The sequence below is a fragment of the Nomascus leucogenys genome, chromosome 10 (genome assembly GCF_006542625.1).
Source record: "Nomascus leucogenys isolate Asia chromosome 10, Asia_NLE_v1, whole genome shotgun sequence".
Lineage (NCBI taxonomy): Eukaryota > Metazoa > Chordata > Mammalia > Primates > Hylobatidae > Nomascus > Nomascus leucogenys.
In genome coordinates, this window is record NC_044390.1 from 60,096,459 (window position 1) to 60,120,395 (window position 23,937).

The 23,937-nt window shown below is 51.1% G+C and overlaps 1 protein-coding gene across 17 annotated transcripts in view; it reads right to left on the bottom strand.

The window, feature by feature from the left end:
• The window catches only part of SMARCA4 (SWI/SNF related, matrix associated, actin dependent regulator of chromatin, subfamily a, member 4), a 100,381-nt gene extending 78,990 nt beyond the window's left edge, over window positions 1-21,391 (bottom strand). For 11 of the 17 annotated variants that reach the window (XM_030820843.1, XM_030820841.1, XM_030820838.1 and 8 more), the window contains exon 1: window positions 21,104-21,391. The gene's annotated coding sequence lies outside the window, so the exon portion shown is untranslated. Of the gene's footprint in view, window positions 1-3,252; window positions 3,416-20,545; window positions 20,967-21,103 lie in introns of those variants that run through there. The other 6 variants (XM_030820830.1, XM_030820831.1, XM_030820829.1 and 3 more) reach the window with 4 other exon arrangements.
• Window positions 21,392-23,937: the final 2,546 nt, after the last annotated feature.

Consider the following 23,937-nt stretch of genomic DNA (forward strand, 5'->3'; position numbering starts at 1 on the left):
GACACACAGAGTACACTGAAGATGCTGCCTCAAAAAACCATTTTGTGCCCAAATATGACAAGTCTGCTTTTTAGAAGCACGGGGTTTCACAGAGGCTTGTTAGAATGGCCTCTGCTCCTGAAAATGCTGCCTCCAGAGTCAGGCTGCAGTGAAACAGGAATGCGGGTGCCCCTAGCATCCACAAATTCATTTCTGCATTGAAAGCTCAGACACGTGCAGAGTGACAGTAAAGGAGATCCAAACAGCCCGGGCGTGATGCAAAGCCATCCCCAGCAGTACCGCCCAATGCCAAAGCATGCGATGAAGTTGCTGGTGCCTGCACTTGAACAAGCACTGGCCGACCTGCAGCACAAAGTGGAGAGTCGTGGAGCGACTCCATGTCCTCAGCTCAGTACTGAGGGGAGCAGCATGTGATTCTGCTTACTCTCACTGACTTGTACACGCCCTAATTGCAGGATCATAGATGAACAGCTTGAAGAACACTGCATCAGACATCCCTCCTGACGTTCCAGAAGGCATTCTTGGGCCCCTCCTAGTCAATACCACTCTCCCAGGGAAACCACTATTTTGACTATCACCGTAGCTTCCTTTCACCTGTTATTGAACTTCCAATAAAATTACGGGTGTGGTGGGTCACATCTATAATACATATATAATATATATAATATATACTTATATAATCTATATAACATATAAATAATATAATGTTGGGGGCAGTGGGTCATACCTATAATCTCAGCACTTTGGGAGGCCAAGGCAGAAGGATCGCTTGAGTCCAGGAATTCAAGACCAGCCTAGGCAACATAGCAAGACCCCGTCTCTATAAGTTTTTTTTTTTTTTTTTTTAAATTAGCTGGTACTCAGGAGGCTGAGTAGGGAGAACTGCCTGAGCCCAGGAGGTCAAGGCTGCAGTGAGCCATGATCGTGGGCAACAGAGAAAGACCCTGTCTCAAAAAAAAAAAAAAAAAAAAAAAGACAATCACACAGGGTCACCATATCTGGGAGAGTCATCCGTTCTTTTTATCTGAGCATTCTCATTTTCATAGACACTGTACTCTACCAGGTTCTGGACAGCACAAATCAAGCTGCTGTGAGAGTCATTTGGTGAACACAGGCATTGGTTCTTCTTGGGTGTCCAAGAATGAAACTGGTGGTTATAAAGGGAGGCATAAACTTAGTTTTGCTAGTTTTCCAAAATAGTTGTATCATCTACACACACGGTCCCACCTCCCAAACAGGGACAGCATTCCAGTTGCTCTTCATCAACCCCAACACTTGCTGCTGTCAGTCCTTACAACTTTTAACGTTCTCGTCAATGTCTGATCGCATCTTCTTATGGTCTTCATTTGCATGTCCCTCACAACTAATGGCACTGAGCACCTTTCCATATGCTTACTGGCTATTGAGATATCTATCTATATATCTATTTATTTATTTAGGGACAGAGTCTTGCTCCATCACCCAAGCTGGAGTGCAGTGGTGTGATCTCAGCTCATTGCAACCTCCACCTCCTAGGTTGAAGCGATTATCGTGCCTCAGCTTCCCGAGTCGCTGGGATTACAGGCACACACCACCATACCTGGCTAAAATATATACATATGTGTATATATATATATATATATATACACATATGTATATATATATATACATATGTGTATATATATATACATGTATTTTTTTTTTTTTGTATGTTTAGTAAAGACGGGGTTTCGCCATGTTGGCCAGGCTGGTCTTGAACTGATCCGCCTGCCTCAGCCTCCAGAAGTGCTGGGATTACAGGCGTGAGCCACCACATATGTGGCCAGTATCCACTTTTTTTTTTTTTTTTTTTTTTTGAGACAGAGTCTCGCTCTGTCACCCAGGCGGGAGTGCAGTGGCGCGATCTCGGCTCACTGCAAGCTCCGCCTCCCGGGTTCACGCCATTCTCCTGCCTCAGCCTCTCCGAGTAGCTGGGACTACAGGTGCCCGCCACCACGCCCGGCTAATTTTTTGTATTTTTAGTAGAGACAGGGTTTCACCGTGGTCTCGATCTCCTGACCTGTGATCCGCCCGCCTCGGCCTCTAAAGTGCTGGGATTACAAGCGTGAGCCAACGCGCCCGGCCGTATCCCCTTTTTTTTTTTTTTTTGAGACGGAGTCTCGCTCTGTCGCCCAGGCTGGGGTGCAGTGGCGCGATCTCGGCTCACTGCAAGCTCCGCCTCCCGGGTTCACACCATTCTCCTGCCTCAGCCTCTCCGAGTAGCTGGGACTACAGGCGCCCGCCACCGCGCCCGGCTAATTTTTTGTATTTTTAGTAGAGACGGGGTTTCACCGTGGTCTCGATCTCCTGACCTCGTGATCCGCCCGCCTCGGCCTCCCAAAGTGCTGGGATTACAAGCGTGAGCCACCGCGCCCGGCCCATATCCACTTTTAAAAAGTAAAAACTATCAGCCAGGTGTGATGGCTCATACCTGTAACCCCAGCACTGTGGGAGGCCGAGGCAGGCAGATCATGAGGTCAGGAGTTCGAGACCAGCCTGACCAAAATGGTGAAACCCGTCTCTACTAAAAATACAAAAATTAGCCAGGCGTGGTGGACGCATGCCTGTAATCCCAGCTACTTAGGAAGCTGAGGCAGGGGAATTGCTTGAACCCGGTAGGTGGAAGTTGCAGTGAGCTGAGATTGCATCATTGCACTCCAGCCTGGGCAACAAGAGTAAACCTCCATCTCAACAAACAAAAAGAAAAAAAGAGAGAGAAGCTCTTAATTTTAACGAAGACCAGTTCATCAAGTTTGGTCTTTGAGGTTTAACATTTCTGGGGTCCTATTTAAGAAATCCTCGTCTACCTTAAGGTCATGCTGACAGAGGAAGGGAAGGGATATTTGCAAATCCAGGGGGGACTGTGGCTTGCCTTCACCTCCCAGTGATTTACAACTGCTGAGGGTGTCTCAATCACAAAGAAATGGCAAGGAAGGAAGATCTAGCCAGGAGGTAGGGGCCTCAGCCTACTTGACGGTAACAACTGACTCGCCTCACTGGGCCCTTACCACCACACAGGGATTACAGTGGTCCTGCTGACAGATGACTCCCTGAGGCTCAGACAGGGAAGTGGAAGAGTTCAGGTCACATGGCCAAGGCCACAGTGGAACTCACTGCCATGCATCCCACACTCTGAACATGGACTGTGAAGCCACGGTGTCACCTGCCTCACGGGTAACCTCCCTGTGGCTCCACCTCCTCCTCCACAGGCTGGAACATCAAACAATCACTCACAGGCAGGAAGTGCTGGCTACTCAGCTGGTGAAATCAAGGTGCTCCATCTCTCCCCAGGTTTACTGAGCAGCTGCTTAGCACAGGAAAGGTATCGCACTAGGGGCATCACACAGATGAGGTCCTCGGATGCTTCCATCAAAATGTGAAGCAGAGGCTCCTTTCCCTGAACAGAAATGAGAAAACTGAGTCATGGGCCGGGCACGGTGGCCCATGCCTGTAATCCCAGCACTTTGGGAGGCCGAGGCGGGCGGGTCACTTGAGGTGAGAAGTTCGACACCAGCCTGGCCGACATGGTGAAACCCCGTAACTACTTAAAAAACAAAAAGTAGCTGGGTATGGTGGTGCATGCCTGTAATGCCAGCTACTCGGGAGGCTGGGGCAGGAGAACTGATTGAACCCAAGAGGCAGAGGCTGCAGTGAGCCGAGATCACACTACTGCACTCCAGCCTGGGCGACAGAGCAAGAGTTCGTCTCAAAAAAAAACAAAACAAAAACAAAAAAAAAACTCGAGTCTGTAACTCAGCCTCCCCCCAGCACAAACCGCGAGTAACACTCCTGCCCCGCAATGCTCAGGAACAACAGACCGGCTTCCCCTCTTGGGCACGCATCAGGTAGAAGCAGCTGGCTGGAGAGCAGCAAACCCCTAGGTGCAATCCAGGACCTGCTGTCAGCCATGACACGCCCACCCTGGCAATCAGTGCACACAGATTTGGGCGGCTGCCAACAATTTTGTTGTTGCTGTTGTTTGTTTGTTTGTTTGTTTCAGAGACAGAGTCTCGCTCTGTCACCCAGGCTTAGTGCAGTGGTGCGATCTCGGCTCACTGCAACCTCCACCTCCCCAGTTCAAGTGATTCTCCTGCCTCAGCCTCCCAAGTAGCTGGGACTACAGGCGCACACTGCCAAACCCGGCTAATTTTTTTGTATTTTAGTAGAGATGGGGTTTTGCTGCGTTGCCCAGGCTGGTCTCGAACTCCTGAGCTCATGCAATCTGCCTGCCTCGGCCTCCCAAAGTGCTAGGATTACAGATGTGAGCCACCACACCCAGCCCATTTTTTTTTTTTTTTTTTTTGAGACAGGGTCTCACTCTGTCTCCCAGGCCGGAGGGCAGTGGCGCCATCACAGCTCACAGCCTTGAACTCCTGGGCTCAAGTGATCCTCCCATCTCAACCTCCCAAGTAGCTGGGACTACAGGCTCGTGCCACTATGCCCAGCTAAGTTTTGTATTTCTTTATAGAAATGAGGTCTCGCCGTGTTGCCCAGGCTGGTCTCAAACACCTGGGCTGAAGTGATCCACCCACCTCAACCTCCCAAAGTGCTGGGATCACAGGCATGAGCCACCGCACCTAGCCCAAGCCACAGTGCCTGACCCACAAACATCTCTTATCCCTCCTTGCTCCCACAGCCATAAGCATGATGTTGTTCTCAGCCCTCAAACTCCTCCTGGCCAGCTCACCCTCCCTGAAGGGCTGGGGTGAGCCCAGCCCTGTAGAAGCTGGATAGGGTGTGGGGCTGGGTGCACTTTGCTCCGGCGAGATGTCTACACGGGAAGGCCAAACGAGCATGGCCAGGAAAGGTGTCTAAGGACAAGGAACACCTCTCTCTCTACCCCTTCTTACCCCATCACCAATCATCCCTGCCCTTCTATACAGGAAACTAAGGATTTGACATTTTCAGCAAAGTCCTGGGGTGGCCAAAGGTCATCCCTAAGGTGTCTTACACGGTGCCACTTAGAGTCCTGCAATGGAGCCCTGAATGAGATAAGTCACTAGCAGGGGAAATTCACGCAGCAATGAAATCCATCGCAGACCAGGAGGCCACACCTACTCAGGTGGAAAAAGCAAAGGATAAGGGGATTCAGGGGCCAAAAGGGCGAGAATAGTTAGTACATGTGTGTGGAAGCCAAATCCAGATGTGTGCAGCCCTTGGATTGGGTGCTGCCAGGGCCTCCACAAGGAGAAAACAGTGCCTGAGAATCCAGGCCAGTGGCCAGAAGGAATGACCGGAAGTGAAACTACTCTGGCACAAGACTAAAAGCTAAAATCTAAAACACTCAGTTAAATGTCCAGGAGGACAGGAGATGAAAATAAGCTCTCAGGTTCCCTGGGCCAAAAGGTCTGGAAGTGGTGTGGCCATATTGCCTCAATTTCTTGAGAAGCTCCTCAATTGCCCAGCAATCAGAACCCCCACACAACCCATGCTGCAGAAGTCTTGGCACCATCAAAAAAGAATTGAGAGGCCGGGCGTGATGGCTCACACCTATAATCCCAGCACTTTGGGAGGCCAAGGTGGGCGGATCACAAGGTCAGGAGTTTGAGACCATCCTGGCCAACATGGTGAAACCCTATCTCTACCAAAATACAAAAATTAGCTGGGCGTAGTGGAGCTGGCCTGTAGTCCCAGCTATTTGGGAGGCTGAGGCAAGAGAATCGCTTGAACCCGGGAGGTGGAGGTTGCAGTGAGCTGAGATCGTGCCACTGCACTCCAGCCTGGCTGGGTGTGGTGGTTAATGCCTATAAGCCCAGCACTTTGGAGGCCGAGGAAGGCAGATCACCTGAGGCCAAGAGTGCGGGAACAGCCTGGCCAACATAGCAGAATCCCATCTCTAGTGAAAATACAAAAGTTAGCCAGGCGTAATGGTGCCCGCCTGTAGTCCCAGCTACTTGAGAGGCTGAGGCACAATAATCACTTGAACCAGGAAACGGAGGTTGCAGTGAGCCAAGATCATGCCACTGCACTCCATCCTGAGTGACAGAGACCCTGTCTCAAAAAAAAAAAAAAAGAAAGAATAACTATATATGCATATGGCCAGGCGTGGTGTCTCACAGCTGTAATTCCAGCACTGTCGGAAGCTGAGGCAAGCGGATCACCTGAGATTGAGACCAGCCTGGCAAACATGGTGAAACCCCATCTCTACAAAAACACAAAAGTTAGCTGGGCGTGGTGGTGGGCACCTGTAATCACGGCTACTTGGGAGGCGGAAGCAGGAGAATCACTTGAACCCAGCAGGTGGAGGTTGAAGTGAGCCAAGATCTCACTACAGCTCTCCAGCCTGGGCGATAAGAGCAAGACTCTGTCTCAAAAAAAAAAAAAAAAAATATATATATATATATATATATGCATGTTAATCCATGCATAGAGATTACCCCAAAGAAAACATGCACAAACCGCTGTCAGTACAGCCAGTAGCTCTCTCTGATGGCATGTGATGAGGAACTTACACTTTCCATATCACAGATGTCTGGTGCTTTTTATTTATTTTTTACAGTAGCCATCTATTACTTTTTATATTCAGATTTTTAAAGAAAAACTTCCAAGGGAAAAAAAAAAAGCCTAAATCAGAATACCCATGAAATAAATACCCACGAGAAACGCCCAGGAAGTGTCTTTGTGGAAATAAAAGAGAAAGATCAAATGATGTGAAGACTACCGTGTTATTATTTTCAACTTCATCAAAATTATCATCTAAAATAGAAACATCTGTTGACGTTCAAATGTGGAACGAGACTGCCTGAGGAAGAGAAGAGGTCTGGTCTCTTCTTTCACGCCACCCCTAGCTTTTGTCTTAAAGCCCTGCGGTGACCAGCCCCAGACAGTGCAGGTTGCTAACCGGCAATCAGATCCCTTGGAAATCTGTTTCTTGGAATTATGGTGGTTGTTTTCACCGTGCCTGAGAAACCAGCATTATATTTACGTTTGGCCCCAGGATATCTGCTATTGTGTTTTTTGGGGCTTGGGAAAATTTGTTCATGGACACATTTCAGCAGCAGACGATCGTGGGAGTCAGGTGATGGCAGAGGCTGGGGCGGAACAACAGCAATGGGCAGGATGGCTTCGGCAGAGCCAGCCCCGTTTACTATGCATGAACTACAAAACAAAATGTTCCCCTCGGTGGTCTATAAGAAAACCTCCGGGTGCAGTGGCTCACACCTGTAATCCCAGCACTTTGGGAGGCCAAGGCAGGCGGATCACGAGGGTCAGGATATCAAGACCATCCTGGCTAACATGGTGAAACCCCATCTCTACTAAAAATACAAAAAATTAGCCGGGTGAGGTGGCGGGCGCCTGTAGTCCCAGCTACCCGGGAGGCTGAGGCAGGAGAATGGTGAGAACGCCGGGGGGGCGGAGCCTGCAGTGAGCCTGCACTCCAGCCTGGGCGACAGAGCGAGACTCCATCTCAAAAAAAAAAAAAAAAAAAAAAAAAAAATAGAAACCTCCCCCATCTGACCTGACGGTGCAGGGCACTCATCTGTGAACCCCAAAATTACATATGTGTGGGGCGTCTGTGGTCTTAGAGAATGAGTGGAAATGGGTTCCTCCTGAGGGCGACTGCACTACTCCAACACTGACTCCTCTGTGGCATTTTACTTGCAACATAATTAAGTAGCAAAGCCCTGCCCTACATTTAGAAGGGAATACATTTCAGAAACTAAATCATATAATGGTGATAAATTACAACGTCTTCTCAGTTCTACCTACAAGGTAGGTGTGCCAAATTGTTACCAAGTATTATTCTTAGCACTGGAAATTACTATCATTTTATTGGCTGAAATCTCCCCCCTTTTTATTTTCATTCACTTGAAAACCGCTGGCTGATGGCCGGGCGCGGTGGCTCACGCTTGTAATCCCAGCACTTTGGGAGGCCTGAGGCGGGCGGATCACAAGGTCAGGAGATCGAGACCACGGTGAAACCCCGTCTCTACTAAAAATACAAAAAAAAATTAGCCGGGCGTGGTGGCGGGCGCCTGTAGTCCCAGCTACTCGGAGAGGCTGAGGCAGGAGAATGGCGTGAACCCAGGAGGCGGAGCTTGCAGTGAGCCGAGATTGCGCCACTGCACTCCAGCCTGGGTGAAAAAGCGAGACTCCGTCTCAAAAAAAAAAAAAAAAAAAAAAAAAGAAAACCGCTGGCTGGTGCGGTGGCTCACGCCTATAATCCCAGCACTTTGGGAGGCCGAGGCGGGCGGATCACGAGGTCAGGAGATCAAGACCATTCTGGCTAACACGGTGAAACCCCGTCTCTACTAAAAATACAAAAAATTAGCCGGGCATAGTGGTGGGCGCCTGTAGTCCCAGCTACTCAGGAGGCTGAGGCAGGAGAATGGCGTGAACCCAGGAGGCGGAGCTTGCAGTAAGCCGAGATCATGACACTGCACTCCAGCCTGGGTGACAGAGCAAGACTCTGTCTCAAAAAAAAAATAAAATAAAAAATTAGCTGGGCATGGTGGCGGGGGCCTGTAGTCCCAGCTACTAGGGAGGCTAAGGCAGGAGAATGGTGTGAAACCTGGTAGGCGGAGCTTGCAGTGAGCCAAGATTGCATCACTGCACTCTAGCCTGGGAGACTAGCGAGACTCCATCTCAAAAAAAAAAAGGAAACCGCTTAACAGCACCTACACAAAGGACCTAAAAGCATCCAGGACAGTTCTCTGCCTTAGGGGAGTGCCCTCTAACCCCACAGGGACGTGTGGTGCCTACACTGCAAGCGTGCAAATGCTATCCTATCTATCAATTAGATGGATGTTTTTCAAGCTCTTCTGATCATGTCTCCGTGTGACAATGTGACCCAGCAGAAACATACACGTAGAGTAACTGCATCAAGTGTTACAAATCCATCCTGACCCATGCTCCCTGTGGAACATCAATAACCCCATTCTTTTTTTTTTTTTTTTTTTTTTTTTTTTTGTAGACGGAGTCTGGCTCTGTCACCCAAGCTGGAGTGCAGTGGCACAATCTCAGCTCACTGCAACCTCTGTCTCCCGGGTTCAAGCAATTCTCCTGCCTCAGCCTCCCGAGTAGCTGGAACTACAGGCGCACGCCGCCACGCCCAGCTAATTTTCGTATTTTTTGTAGAGATGGGGTTTCACTATGTTGGCCAGGCTACTCTCAAACTTCTGAGCTGATGATCCGTCCACCTTGACCTCCCAAAGTGCTGGGATTACAGGCGTGAGCCACTGTGCCCGGCCCCTATTCTTTCTTTTCGGCTGGCCCAGGCCCACTGGATGGATGTCCTGCGCCACCACCGGGTCTGCTGTGTTATCAGCTATATATGCAACACTGAGCGTGAGAAGTGACACTGTGTGGAGACGGCAAGAGGAGTCCCCACAACAGGGGCACCCAAAGGCCAAGAGTGGGCAGGGAGATGCAGAATCCATACCTGCCCAGTGTCACTCGTGACAGGCCCTCTCCACCGCCACAGCAGAGGACTTACTGATGACTATCCCCAAATACTAACAGCACTGAATGCACCAAGCTGGTTCCAAACACCAGGCATCTGGCAGAGAACAACATAGTTCCTACCCGGCGGAGTGGACAGCAGAGTGACAGAAACAGCCAAACATGACACAATGTCACATAGAAAGTGGAAGTGTTATAAAAAAAAAAAAAGTATTCAGGGCCGGACGTGGTGGCTCATGCCTGTAATCCCAACACTTTGGGAGGCCGAGGCAGGTGGATCACCTGAGGTCAGGAGTCCGAGACCAGCCTGACCAACATGGTGAAACCCCGTCTCTACTAATAATAAAAAAATTAGGCCGGGCGCGGTGGCTCACGCCTGTAATCCCAGCACTTTGGGAGGCTGAGGCGGGCGGATCACGAGGTCAGGAGATCGAGACCATCCTGGCTAACACAGTGAAACCCCGTCTCTACTAAAAATACAAAAAATTAGCCGGGCGAGGTGGCGGGCGCCTGTAGTCCCAGCTACTCGGGAGGCTGAGGCAGGAGAATGGCGTGAACCCGGGAGGCAGAGCCTGCAGTGAGCCGAGATCGCGCCATTGCACTCCAGCCTGGGCGACAGCGAGACTCTGTCTCAAAAAAAAAAAAAAAAAAAATTAGAACCAGGCTCTGTGGCTCATGCCTGTAATTCCAACACTTTGGGAGGCTGAGGCGAGTGGATAACTTGAGGTCAGGAGTTTGAGACCAGCCTGGCCATCATGGTGAAACCTCATCTCTACTAAAAATACAAAAATTAGCCGGCATGGTGGCAGGCGCCCGTAATCCTAGCTACTCGGTGTGGGGGCTGGGACAGGAGAATCGCTTGAACCCAGGAGGCAGAGGTTGCAGTGAGCTGAGATTGCGCCACTGCACTCTAGCCTGGGCGACAGAGTGAGACTCCGTCTCAAAAAAAAAAAAAAAATTAGCCGAGCATGGTGGTGCACGCCTGTAATCCCAGCTACTCAGGAGGCTGAGGCAGGAAAATTAAAATTGCTTGAACCCGGGAGGCGGAGGTTGTAGTGAGCCAAGATCGCACCATTGCACTCCAGCCTGGGCGACAAGAACAAAACTCCATCTCCCCCCTCCAAAAAAAAAAAAAAGTATTCAGGGTGGGCACGGTGGCTCATGCCTGTAATTCCAGCACTTTGGGAGGTTGAGGCAGGTAGATCACTTGAGGCCAGGAATTTTAGGCCAGCCTGGGCAACATGGTGAAACCTCGTCTCTACGAAAAATACAAAAATTAGCTGGCATGCGGCTGTAGTCCCAGCTACTTGGGAGGCCGAGGTGGGAGGGTCCAGACTGCCATGAGCTATGATTGCACCACTGTACTACCTGCTGGGTGACAGACCAAGACCTTGTCTCAAAGAGAGGAAAAAAAAAAGACACAATGTCAAATAGAGGGTGGAAGTGCTATAAATCTAATCAAGCAGAGTTTGCAGGGTTAACAGATGAGAGGCACTCCTTCTATGGTGGCCTGGGACATCTCAGTGATGAAGATGTCTGAGCAGAGATCTGTAGTGACATGGGCACCATGTGGTTATTTATCTACCACAGAGGAACAGCAAGTGCAAAGGCCCTGGACTGTGCTTGGCATATTCCAAGGCACAGCAAGTCAGCCAGTGTGGCTGGAGCAGGGAAGGTGGGAAAACACACTCCGTTTCTTTCTTTTTTTTTTTTTTCTTTTGAGATGAAGTTTCACTCTTGTTGCCCAGGCTGGAGTGCCATGGTGCGATCTCGGCTCACTGCAATCTCTGCCTCTTGGGTTCAAGCGATTCTCCTGCCTCAGCCTCTCAAGTAGCTGGGATTACAGGCACGCGCCACCACGCCCAGCTAATTTTGTATTTTTAGTAGACTGGGTTTCTCCGTGTTGGTCAGGCTGGTCTCAAACTCCCGACCTCAGGTGATCCACCCACCTCAGCCTCCCAAAGTGCTGGGATTACAGGCGTGAGCCACCGCGCCCGGCCCACACTCCGTTTCTCTACACTCTCACAAAGCACTTTTGACACCAACTCAGAGAAAACCAGTTTTCTTCTACTATACTCTCACAACAGAGAACAATTCTGTGACCAGATATGTGGGTCTCTTCCAAGTAATTCTCCAAGTCTCCAAACACCAGCTGGGTGTCCTACAATTTAACTCAATTCAGACTCTATCTCCCACAAGTTAAGGACTTTATCAGCCAGATGCAGTGGGCTCACCTAACCACAGTGCTTTGGGAGGCCAAAGTGGGAGAACTGCTTGAGGCCAAGAGTTTGAAACCAGCCTAGGAAGCATAGCACCCTGTCTCTACAAAAAATGTAAAAATTAGCTAAGCCTGGCAGTGGTGCGCACCTGTAGTCCCAGCTACTCGGGAGCATGACATGAGCCCAGGAGCTGGACACTGCAGTGAGCTATGACTGTACCACTGCACTCCAGCCTGGGTGAGAGAGTGACACTGTTTCTAAAAGAAAAAGAGCTGTCCCACAAGACTGCTCCCACTACAAATGCCATTTGCACATCCCAGGGTCCAGTACTTCTGCCCAGCCACCTATAAATTGGGAATTCCCACAACCCCCTTCTCGGTTTGATTGATTTGCTAAAGCAGCGCCCAGAACTAAGGCAGGCACTTCACTTCCCATTAATGGTTTATTATAATGGATACGACTCGGGGTCAACCAGATGGAAGAAATACAGAGAGCTTCAATGGCCCCTCCGCGCACGCCACCCTCTAACCACTTGGTCTTTCTGGTAACCAGCCCCATCCTGGGCTATCTAGGAGCCCCATCCTAAATCACCTCATGAGCATAAACTCAGCTGTGATCAAAAGGGGCTCATTATGAATTTTAAAAGACACACCTATCACTCCTATGACATGTGGCGCAAAGACCAAATATATTCCATATCATACCTCAGAGGGCAAGTGGGTGCAGCCACAGGTGGGGCATAGGGGAGAAGTCACAGGCCTTGAGGGCCGCAGCAAAGGGGCTCCAGGAGCATCCAGTACAGTGGGGAGCTGCTAGAATGTTCCAGGCATGGGAGTGGCACGGTCTGATAATGACTTTAATTTCTTTGGACATGGTGATGGAATGGATGTGCGAGTGAGGGCAAGAGATGAGGCAAGGGTGAACACCAGGGTCTCAGCTGGGACGTGCTGTTACAAACATAAAAAGGGGGCCGGGCACAGTGGCTCACGCCTGTAATCCCAGCACTTTGGGAGGCTGAGGCAGGCGGATCACCTGAGGTCGGGAGTTTGAGACCAGCCTGACCAACACGGAGAAACCCCGTCTCTACTAAAAATACAAAATTAGCCGGGTGTGGTGGTGCGTGCCTGTAATCCCAGCTACTCGGGAGGCTGAGGCAGGAGAATCACTTGAACCCAGGAGGTGGAGGTTTCGGTGGAGACCCCGCCATTGCACTCCAGCCTGGGCAACAAGAGCCAAACTCCATCTCAAAAAAAAAAAAGAAAGAAATATAAAAAGGGGCCGGGTGCGGTGGCTCACACCCATAATCCCAGCACTTTGGGAGGCTGAAGTAGGCAGATCCTTTGAGCCAAGGGGTTCAAGACCAGCCTAGGAGATAACATCAAGACCCCCACTTCTACGAAAGTGAAACCTAAAACATAAATTTTTCAATAAACATAACAAGGCCCCCCTTCCTCGAGGCTGACCAAGCCCTAGAGCAAGGCTTGGCAAAGCCAAGCAGGGCCGGGGTTCAGGCCCTGGTTCCGGAGGTAGAGGGTGGAGGCCAGGGAGATTCTGAGAGGAAAACAGAATTCTGAGTTCAAAGAGGTTAAGTCATGCAGAACAGAATCCTGCCTCAAGTCTCTTTGACTCCAGGGCCTGAGTAACTGATTCAGGCCGAGGATCAAAACGAATAGGATGAGAACCTTGAAGGTCAAGGAAGGGCAGAACCAAGAGGAGGGGCAAGCAAAGAGCCACTCCCACAGGCGGGAGCACCCAGGAGATGCCTCCAGGAGGCGGGCAAGGCCTTCGGGTGCCCAGCCAGTCCAGGCTGTGCCAGAATCACATTTGATCATCACAGGGCCAGTTTCAGCTCCCTGGGCACAATGAGACATCCACTATGTCCCTTTACTGGGACTTTCGGAGCAAGCTGGGTCGCATACAGCAGACCCTCCCCTTCAAGTCTCCCGCTGGAACAGGTGAGCAGCAACTGTCACATCAGCCACCTGCTTCCTGAGCCACTGGGGCGTGACTTGCCAGTGGCGAAGACAAAACTTAAAAAACCCCCAAGAGCTAGCACAGTGGATCACGCCTGTTACCACGGCTAGTCAGGAGGTGGAGGCTGGAGGATCACTTGAGTCCAGGAGTTAAAGACCAGCCTGAGTAACACAGAGAGTCTCCGTCTCTAAAAAAATAAAAAGTGGGAAAAAAAAAAAAAAAACCTCCTCAAGGAACCATTTTAAAGTCGATCACTATTAAAAACGGGGCCTGTGCTCCTCTATCACACACACAGCTGGCTGCACACAGAGCAAAACGGTTCACAGTGACAAGTGTCCACATACATAAATGAAACTATGCCCCTTTAGGGAGGTAACAGAGTCCCCAAAAGCGAAGCTCTGGAAACCAGTCTGGGACTTAAAAAAACATTTGAGGCTGGGAGTGGTGGCTCATGCCTGTAATCTCAGCACTTTGGAAGGCCAAGGCGGGCAGATCATCTGAGGTCGGGCGTTTAAGACCAGCCTGACCAACACACGGAGAAACCCCGGCTCTACTAAAAATACAAAATTACTGGCCGGGCACGGTGGCTCATGCCTGTAATCCCAGCACTTTGGGAGGCCGAGGCGGGCGGATCACGTCAGGAGATCGAGACTATCCTGGATAACATGGTGAAACCCCCGCCAGGCGTGGTGGCAGGTGCCTGTATTCTCAGCTACTCAGGAGGCTGAGGCAGGAGAATGGCGTGAACCTGGGAGGCGGAGATTGCAGTGAGCTGAGATCGTGCCACTGCACTCCAGCCTGGGAGATTGAGCAAGACTCCATCTCAAAAAAATAAATAAATAAATAAATAAGAAGAAAAAAATTAGCCGGGCATGGTGGCGCACACCTGTAATCCCAGCTACTCAGGAGGCTGAGGTGGGAGAATAGCTTGAACCTGGAAGGCAGAGGTTGCGGTGAGCCGAGATCACGCCACTGCACTCCAGCCTGGGCGAAAAGAGTAACTCTGTCTCAAGAAAAAAAACATTTGAAAGGGGCCAGGGTTGGTTTCCACCCTGCTAACATTTACCTGTTTTCTAAAGAAAGCCCCCTTCCAGCCGGGCACAGTGGCTCACGCCTGTAATCCCAGAACTTTGGGAGGCTGAGGTGGGCGTATCACGAGGTCAGGAGATCGAGACTATCCTCCTGGCTAACACGGTGAAACCCCGTCTCTACTAAAAATACAAAAAAAAAAAAAAAAAAATTAGCTGGGCGTGGCGGCGGGCGCCTATAGTCCCAGCTACTCAGGAGGCTAAGGCAGGAGAATGCTGAACCCAGGAGGCGGAGCTTGCAGTGAGCCGAGATCGCGCCACTGCACTCCAGCCTGGGCGACAGAGCGAGAGCGAGACTCCATCTCAAAACAACAACAACAACAACAACAACAAGAAAGCCCCCTTCCCCGAGAGAATTGGAGGGAAATCAATGTGTCCCTTCTCTCTGCCCTGTAACAACAAACCCAGCTACACCTGGCACTTCCATCCAGGCCCTTTCCCACACATAAAGAAGAGTTGAGGCCACAATTCACATGCCCATCAATCCCACACCCTGAAAAATTAATGTCCTCAGGATGCAGTTAAGAGAAAACTTCAATCAAGAAATCACTGGGCATACTAATGAGTCCTCTATGTCTCCTTAGGGTTGACACTTATGAGGGTGGCAGCACCTGAAGCTCCAGCCTCAGGCTTCATTCTGACCTGTTCCCTCTCATACCTTCCCCCAGTATTCCAGCAGCTCTTATCCTTCCCACCCCCCGGCTTTTTTTTTTTTTTTTTTGGTAGAGATGGACTCTTGCTCTGTCGCCCAGGCTGGAGTGCAGTGGCACGATCTCGGCTCCCGGCAATCTCAGCCTCCCAGGTTCATGCAATTCTCCTGCCTCAGTCTCCCAAGTAGCTAGGACTACAGGTGCACGCCACCATGCCCAGCTAATTTCTTTTGTATTTTCGTAGAGACGGGGTTTCACCATGTTGCCCAGGCTGGTCTTGAACTCCTGAGCTCAGGCGATGCGCCCACCTCGGCTCCCAAAGTGCTAGGAATACAGGGATGAGCCACCAAGCCCAGCCCAACCCCCAGGCTTTTTTAAGATAGGGTCTTGTTGTGTCACCCAGGTTGGAGTGCAGTGGTGCGATCACAGCTTACTGCAGCCTCCACCTCCTGGGCTTGATCCTCCCACCTCAACCTCCCAAGTAGCTGTGACTACAGGCGTGCAACACCATGCCCGGCTAATTTTTAAACTTTTTTGTAGAGACAGGGTTTCGCCATGCTGCCCAGGCTGGTCTTGGATTCCTGGGATCAAGTGATTTGCCCTGCTGGGCCTCCCAAAGTGTAGGGATCACAGGCACTAGCCACCGCACTCGGCTGAACATTTGATATTTTTAAAAAGCCGGCCGGGCGCAGTGGCTCACGTCTATAATCCCAGCACTTTGGGAGGCCGAGGCAGGTGGGTCACCTGAGGTCAGAAGTTCAAGACCAGCCTGGTCAACATGGTGAAACCCCCGTCTCTACTAAATATACAAAACATTAGCCAGGCATGGTGGCGGGCACCTGTAATCCCAGCTACTCGGGAGGCTGAGGCAGGAGAATTGCTTGAACTCGGGAGTCGGACGTTGTAGTGAGCCGAGACCGCGCCATTGCGCTCCAGCCTGGGCAACAAGAGCGAAACTTCATCTCAAAAAAAAAAACCCATGCCACTAAACACTCTCCCCTTTCCAATGCCTTATGGTGAAATTTCAAAGCATGGTTTTCTTCACCACATAACATTTTTGTCAATGACGGACCAAATATACAATAGTCCCGTAAGATTATACCTTCCTCCTTGAATTGTCTAATTAGAAAAATTTTTTAAAGATCATAATACTGTATTTTTCCCATACGTTTTCTATGTTTAGATATATTTAGGTACACAAATACCATCGGGTCACAATAATCAGTACAGTGACATGCTGTACAGGTTTATAGCCTGGGAACAATAGGTTATACCACAGAGCCTACTTGTGGACTAGGCTCCACCATCTAGACGTGTGTAAGCACACTCTATCATCTTCACACAACCACAAAATCATCTCACAACGCATTCCTCAAAATGTATCCCTGCTGTTAAACAATGTGCAGTCATTAAGGACAAAATGAAGGAGCTGATTCCTTTGCTACCACTTTGAAACATACAGAACTTATTACAAGAGGAAAAAGTATATTATCTGTGTCATCCCATCAGGCTGTTGCAGGAATCCTAATAAATGACGAGAGCTAACAACTGTTTAGCACTACGTGCCAGGCACCATTCTAAGCACTTCGCATTTGTCACTGGTTGTTCAGCTCTTGCAGCAGTCCTACAAGCTGGGTACTAGTACTGTCCCCCTTTGCAAGTCAAGAGTGGGATGTGAGCTACTAAGAACAGGACCCTTGTCTGCCCGTTCCCCATGGAATCCCCAGCTCCCCAGCAGTGCCTGGCACACAGCAGGCGCTCAATGCATGCTTGTTCGCCACATAAATGGGGAAGAGTGGCTGGGTCATTTCTTGCACAACTCCAGGGGGCACCATTCACATTGTGTTCTGTCTACAGGCACCATGAATGGGTCCCTCTGTGCCATGGCAGCCTTGATGACCGAGGGACGGAAAAAGACAAAACCAGGAGTCAAACCCAGGTGGTTGACTTGACAGCCCTTGTGGAAAGAAAATAACCCTAGGCCTCAGTTTCCTTACTGATAGAAAGTTCCACCAGACTGGCTGGGCACAGTGGCTCACTCCTGTAATCCCAGCACTTTGGGAGGCCGAGGTAGGCAGATCACAGGAGGCCAGGAGTTCAAGACCAGCCTGGCCAACATGGTGAAACCCTGTCTCTACTAAAAATACAAAAATCAGCTGGGCATGGTAGTGCACGTCTGTAGTCCCAGCCACTCCAGAGGCTGAGGCACGAGAATCGCTTGAGACCGGGAGGCGGAGGTTGCAGTGAGTCGAGATCGTGCCACTGCACTCCAGCCTGGGCAACAGAATGACTCTGTCTCAAAAGAAAAAACAAAAAGAGGCCGGGCGCGGTGGCTCATACTTGTAATCCCAGTACTTTGGGAGGCCAAGGGCCAAGGTGGGTGGATCAGTTGAGGTCAGGAGTTCAAGACCAGCTTGGCCAACATGGTGAAACCCCATCTCTACTAAAAATACAAAACTTAGCCAGGTGTGGTGGTGCACGCCTGTGATCCCAGCTACTCAGGAGGCTGAGTCAGAAGAATCGCTTGAACCCGGGAGGCAGAAGTTGCAGTGAGACGAGATCGCGCCATTGCACTCCAGCCTGGGCAACAAGAGTAAGACTCCGTCTCAAAAAAAAAAAAAAAAAAGGTAAGTAAGTTCCACCAGACATCTGCCCAAAACCCTAGTCCCTCCCATGCTCCCACCTCCCACAAACAGCCAAAACATGGAATGGTCTAAGGTTATCTCCTGGTGTTTTGAGGGTCCCCAAGGAGAAGCAAAGGTATACAAATAAATTGTAAATAAATACACCTATGTTGGAATGCTCCTCACTGACAAAAAGTTTAGAGACCACTGCACTGCCCTATATCACAATTCTGATGACATCACCTCCCCTGCTCAAAAGCCTGCATGATCAACATTTATGTCTCCTAAAGGGCTGGACACAAAATGATTTTAGGTGGCCCATTCAAAACCATTTATTACTTTCCTAACTATGCGTGAATTAATTTTTATTTCTTTTTTTAGACAGGGTCTCGCTTCGTCACCCAGGCTGGAGTGCAGTGGCTCAATTATGGTTCACTGAAGCCTGGACCTCCTGCCCCAGCCTCTCAAGGAGCTTGGGACTACAGGGGCACTGCACTCTAGCCCGGGTGACAGAGCAAGACTCTGTCTCAAAAAAAAAAAAAAAAATCAAGTGTTCACTATGCATCAGGTGCAGCAGTGTGTTAGCAGCTTCCCATGTGACCTCATTCAACCCTCACAAGAAGCCTGTGAAGTTTCGGGCATCTCGTCCTACCTGTTTCACAAGTGGGGGGCCCTACTGCTAAGCGCCTCGCTTGAGGTTAAGCTACGATTTAGAGAGCTGGGTGTGAATTCAGGAGGTCTGATTCCAGAATGAGTACTCTTTACCACCACCCCACGCTAACCACCACCCCACACTTTGTAGGGGAGAGGAGGACAACTGAGGTTCAGGAAACAATGGCTTGGAAAGTTCAAAAACCGTTCAAACAACTAACCTGTATCCCTTACAATCCATCCCCAGTCCTGCACCAAGCTTTTTCTTTTTTTTTGTTTTTTTTGAGACAATCTTACTGTGGTGCACAGGCTGGAATGCAGGGGCGCAAGAATGGCTCACTGCGGCCTCCACCTCTCTGGCTCAAGCAATCCTCCTACCTCAGCCTCCTGAGTAGTTGGGACCACCAGTGCATGCCACCAGACTCAGCTAATTTTTGTATTTTTTGTAGAGATGAGGTCTCACTATGTTCCCCAGGTTAGTCTCAAACTCCTGGGCTCAAGCAATTCTCCCGCCTCAGCCTCCCCAAGTGCTGGGATTTCAGGTGTGAGCCACTGCACCCGGCCCTGCACCAAACCTTTTACACAGATGGTCACGCGATATTCCACAGGACCCCCTCATTCAATCCACATAAGTTCGCTAAAGACCTACTATGTGTCAGGCCCAGGGTACTGTGGGGCCAGCCAGGCAGACACAACCCCAGCTCTCACGGTGCTGGGGGTGACAGCTACACCGCAAAGGACCAAATTGATGTATGAGTGTAGCTGAGGGGAACAATGGCTAGTCCAAGGTGGCCAGGGAGAGTCAAAATACAATCCTGGCGCGGTGGCTCACACATGTAGCCTAGCACTTTGGGAGGCCGAGGTGGGTGGATCACCTTAAGTCAGGAGTTTGAGACCAGCCTGGCCAACGTGGTAAAACCGCGTATCTACTAAAAATACAAAAATTAGCCAGGCGTGGTGGCGGGCGCCTGTAGTCCCAGCTACTCAGAAGACTGAGGCAGGAGAATCGCTTGAATCCAGGAGGCGGAGGTTACAGTGAGCGGAGATCGGGACTCTGAACTCCAGCCTGGGCGACAGGCGAGACTGTCTCAAAAACAAAATACAACCCTACACATCCTCCCTGATTTTGAGGCCCCCTCTTCCAAGCAGCCCCCGTGATCTCTGGCTACCACCGATCCCCTGCCTGTCCGTTGTGTCCCTCTCACAGTGCAGGTTAAGAGCACTAAATGATAGGCCAAGAGAGTTTGTTCCCACATTTACCACCCGCTCCCCTCCAAGACTGCAGAGGCTCCAGGATCCAACCCCTCACCATCCAACAGTTAGTAGGGCCTCAAGAAGTTATTTGCTGAACAATGAGGGAGATTGGACCAGACAATAACAATAGTGCTTCCCGCTTGCCAGGAACCATTTTACAGGCTTTCATCAATTCCATTTGGGAGATTACCCCCTTTCACAAAGGAGCTTTCACAAAGGAGGAAAACTAAGAGGTTCAGAGAGGTTAAGCCACTTCCCTAAAGTGACAGTGTGCTAAGTGACTGACAGCACCAGGAATCAAGCTTGAATGCAGCCTATCAATCCAAACTCAAAACTTGTTTCAAATTTCTGCGAAGCGGCTTTTCCGCTTACTCCCTTTCTACTTTCCCCAAGGAGTCACTGACCAAAAGAAAAAGAAAAAATCAAGACTGGTGTCTTCAAGATCGCGACAAAACACTCGCCCAAAAGGTCCACGTTGAAAATAAAAGCCTTAATCTGAAAAACCAATTGGGAAGGGGAAAAAAGGATGTAAAAGAAAAGCAATGCTTTTACACAGCAAAGGATTTCCTCCGTGCTCCCCTACTTGTCGCCGATCCCATCCCCAACCCCAATTCGGGCAAACATTTTGAAGTCACTAACTGTAAGGCATTGGGGGAGTCCTTTACCTTTCCTTGAAAATCTGGAATGACGCGTTTTTAAGACAATTTGAGGTCGGCTAGCCCAAGGGGACCGCTAATGCCCGTGTCCGGCCGACGCCGGACATATCTGGAGGTTTGGCTACTGAGCCCCGATCGCAGCTTCGCCGAAAACGCAACATTCGGGTCGGACCCGTTAACACGCAGCCAGAAAAGCCCCAACGCCTGCCTATTGTTGCAGTCGCTGTAATTGGGAGGGCGACTGTAGGGGTGCCGGGCAAGGGGGGCGAGCTTTGTCCGGCGACCCCGGCGAGAGCGCGCGCGGAGAGGATCGCGCGGCCTCCACGCGGCCCTGGCCTCCCACCCACCCCGCCGCTCCGCGGGGGCCGCCGCTGCCGCGGCCTCGCGACACTGTGGCCTTCCCCACGCGCGCGGCTGCCGGCTGGGCTTCTTGACCCTCGGGCGCCGCCGTACCCCGGCCCCGCACAGGGCGCGCCGGCAGCCCCCTCCCCCCTCGGCGTCCCGGCTCCATTCAAACCGCCCTCCCGGGCCCCGCGCCGCACTGCCCCCGCGGCCCGCGTTCCTTACCGGGAGCCGCCGGCGCCGTCGCCTTCCCGGCGCCTCCCCCGTCCCTCCGCGCGGGGCCGGGGGCAGAATGGGCGTCTCGCTTGTCTTCACGAAACAAAGAAGCCGCCGCCGCCGCCAAGCGAGGGGAAGCCTCGCGCGCGCGCCCGCCCTTCTCGGCCACCGCCCCCCCTTCACACACACGCGCGCCGCCCGCGCCCCCGCTGCGCGCGCGCTCGCCGGCGCCCCTCCCCCTCAGCACCGCGGCGGCCTCTCCAGCTTCCGCCGCCTGCCCGGCCTCGTGCACGCGCCAGCCCGCCCTTCCGCTCCCCGCGCGCGTGCGCGCCTGCCCCTGGGCAGACAGGGGTGGGCGTGGCCCGGAGGAAGCACGCGCGTTCGATGCACCGCCCCACACCAGCCGCGATAGCCCCGCGCCTGCGCACGCTTCGCTTTCTGCGCGCTGCGCGTCCTGACGCCCCGGAGCATGCGCAGAGCGGGCGCCACTGCGGCGGCGGTGGTGGCGGCCGCGGTGACGGTGGGGCAACTGGGGGATGGGATCCCGGTGGCCGTGGGGTCCGTGGGAAAGGAGGTCCTTGAGGCTCAGAAATAGGAACCCTGGGCCGTAGGACGGGCCGCCTGGGCCAAGACCGGGCAGTGGTTTCCCGCGGGCCAAGGGCGCGCCTGGGAACTGCTTTGATCCCTGACCTGGGGCCGTGAGGCCTATTTGGGGAAGCTAGGCGGGGCCTGATCGTGGCCGCCTTCTCTGCAAAACTTCCCAAGTGCCATTAATTAGCTTAGCAAATATTTATTGATCTGCTACTGCGTCCCAGCCGCCGTGGAGCCCACGGTCTAGTGGGGAAGGAGGACAAGAAGCAAGATTAATAAGCAAAATAGTGCAGTGTGAGAGGCCGGACTTGGTGGCTCACGCCTGTAATCCAGCACCTTGGTAGGCCGAGGCGGGCGGATCACCTGAGGTCAGGAGTTAGAGACCAGCCTGACCAACATGGTGAAACCCGTCTCTACTAAAAATACAAAAATTAGCCGGGCGCGGTAGTTCACGCCTGTAATCCCAGCACTTAGGGAGGCCTAGGCTGGTGGATCATGAGGTCAGGAGATGAGACTATCCTGGCTAACACGGTGAAACCCCGTCTTTACTAAAAATACAAAAAATTAGCCGGGCGTAGTGGCACGCGCCTGTAGTCACAGCTACTCGGGAGGCTAGGCAGGAGAATCGCTTGAACCCGGGAGGTGGAGATTGCAGTCAGCCGAGATTGCACTCCAGCCTGGGCGGCATGAGTGAAATTCCTTCTCAAAAAAAATAAATAATACAGTGTGAGGTGGAGACTGGGAGGATCATGGACATTTTAAATAGGGCAGCCAGGGAAGTCGTCGTTGCAAAGAACACGTTTGAATGCAGACAGGCTGGTGGTGGAGAGAAACCTTCCTCTGAGAATGGAGGCCCTGAGCCTCTTGGTCTCTTCTGTGTGTTTTGTTTTTTTGTTTTTTTGTGTTTGTTTGGAGACATAGGCTTGCTGGGTCATCCAGCCTGGACTGCGGTTGCACGATCAGTACTCACTGTAGCCTCGACTTCCTGGGCTCAAGCGATCCTCCTGCCTCAGCCTCCTGAGTAGCTCAGACTACAAGTGTGGGACACCGCACTCAGCTAATTTTCTTAAAATTTTTTGTGGAGACAGTCACACTATGTCGTCCAGGCTGGTTTCAAACTCCTGGGCTTAAGTGATCCTCCCACCTCGGCCTCCCAAAGTGCTGGGATTACAGGTGTGAGCCACAGCGCCCGGCCAAGTAGTATTTCATATGCTCTCTCCAAATGCTAAGCATTGAGCTAAGAATACCCTGCAGCAATGCATGGAGGAGGCAGGGTTGCTGCCCATGGAGTGGACAGTATGACTGTTCCCTAATTGTCTTTTATGCTAATCATACTAATGTGCAATAGTGTAAAGAAAAACAGGCCGGGCCGGGCGCGGTGGCTCACGCCTGTAATCCCAGCACTTGGGAGGCCGAGGCAGGCAGATCACCTGAGGTCAGGAATTCGAGACCAGCCTGGCCAACATGATGAACCCCATCTCTCCTAAAAATACAAAAATTAGCTGGGCGTGGTGGCAGGCACCTGTAATCCCAGCTACTCAGGAGGCTGAGGCAGGAGAATCACTTGAACCCAAGAGGCAGAGGTTGCAGTGAGCCAAGATAGCGCCATTGCACTGCAGCCTCTGCAACAAGAATGAAACTCCATCTCAAAAAAAAAACAAAACGAAACTAACAACAAACAAAAAATCAATTGACTCTTCAAGTGTGGATTTGTTTTTGGACTATATTCTGCTCATTGATCTCTATGTCTGTCTTTATGTCAACACTACAGTACCTTGATTATTGTAGATTTGTAATGTCTTGAAATCACACAGTGAAGTCCTCCAACTTTGTTCTTTTCTCAAATTGTTTTGGTTACTCTAGGTCCTTTGGATTTCTGCATAAATTTTAGCATTGCCTTGTCAATTTCTACCAAAAAATATAATGGGATTTTGACTGGGATTGCAGTTAATCAGTAGATCAATTTGAGAAGAATCACCATCTTAACAAGATGTAGTCTTCTAATCCATGAACATAGTATATCTCTCCATTTATTTAAGTCTTTTCTCATTTTCATTAAACTTTCTCCTTTCAAGCCGTTCCTACTCCACTGAAATGACTCTTGTCAAAGTCACAGGGACCTCCCTGCAGCTAAATCCAAGGACCGGTGCTCATCTTCACCTTCCTTGACTTCCCTCTGTGGAACAATCTCCTCACTTCCAGGCTTCCAGGGCACCACTCTCCTGGGTTTCCTCCCACATCATCAGCTGGCC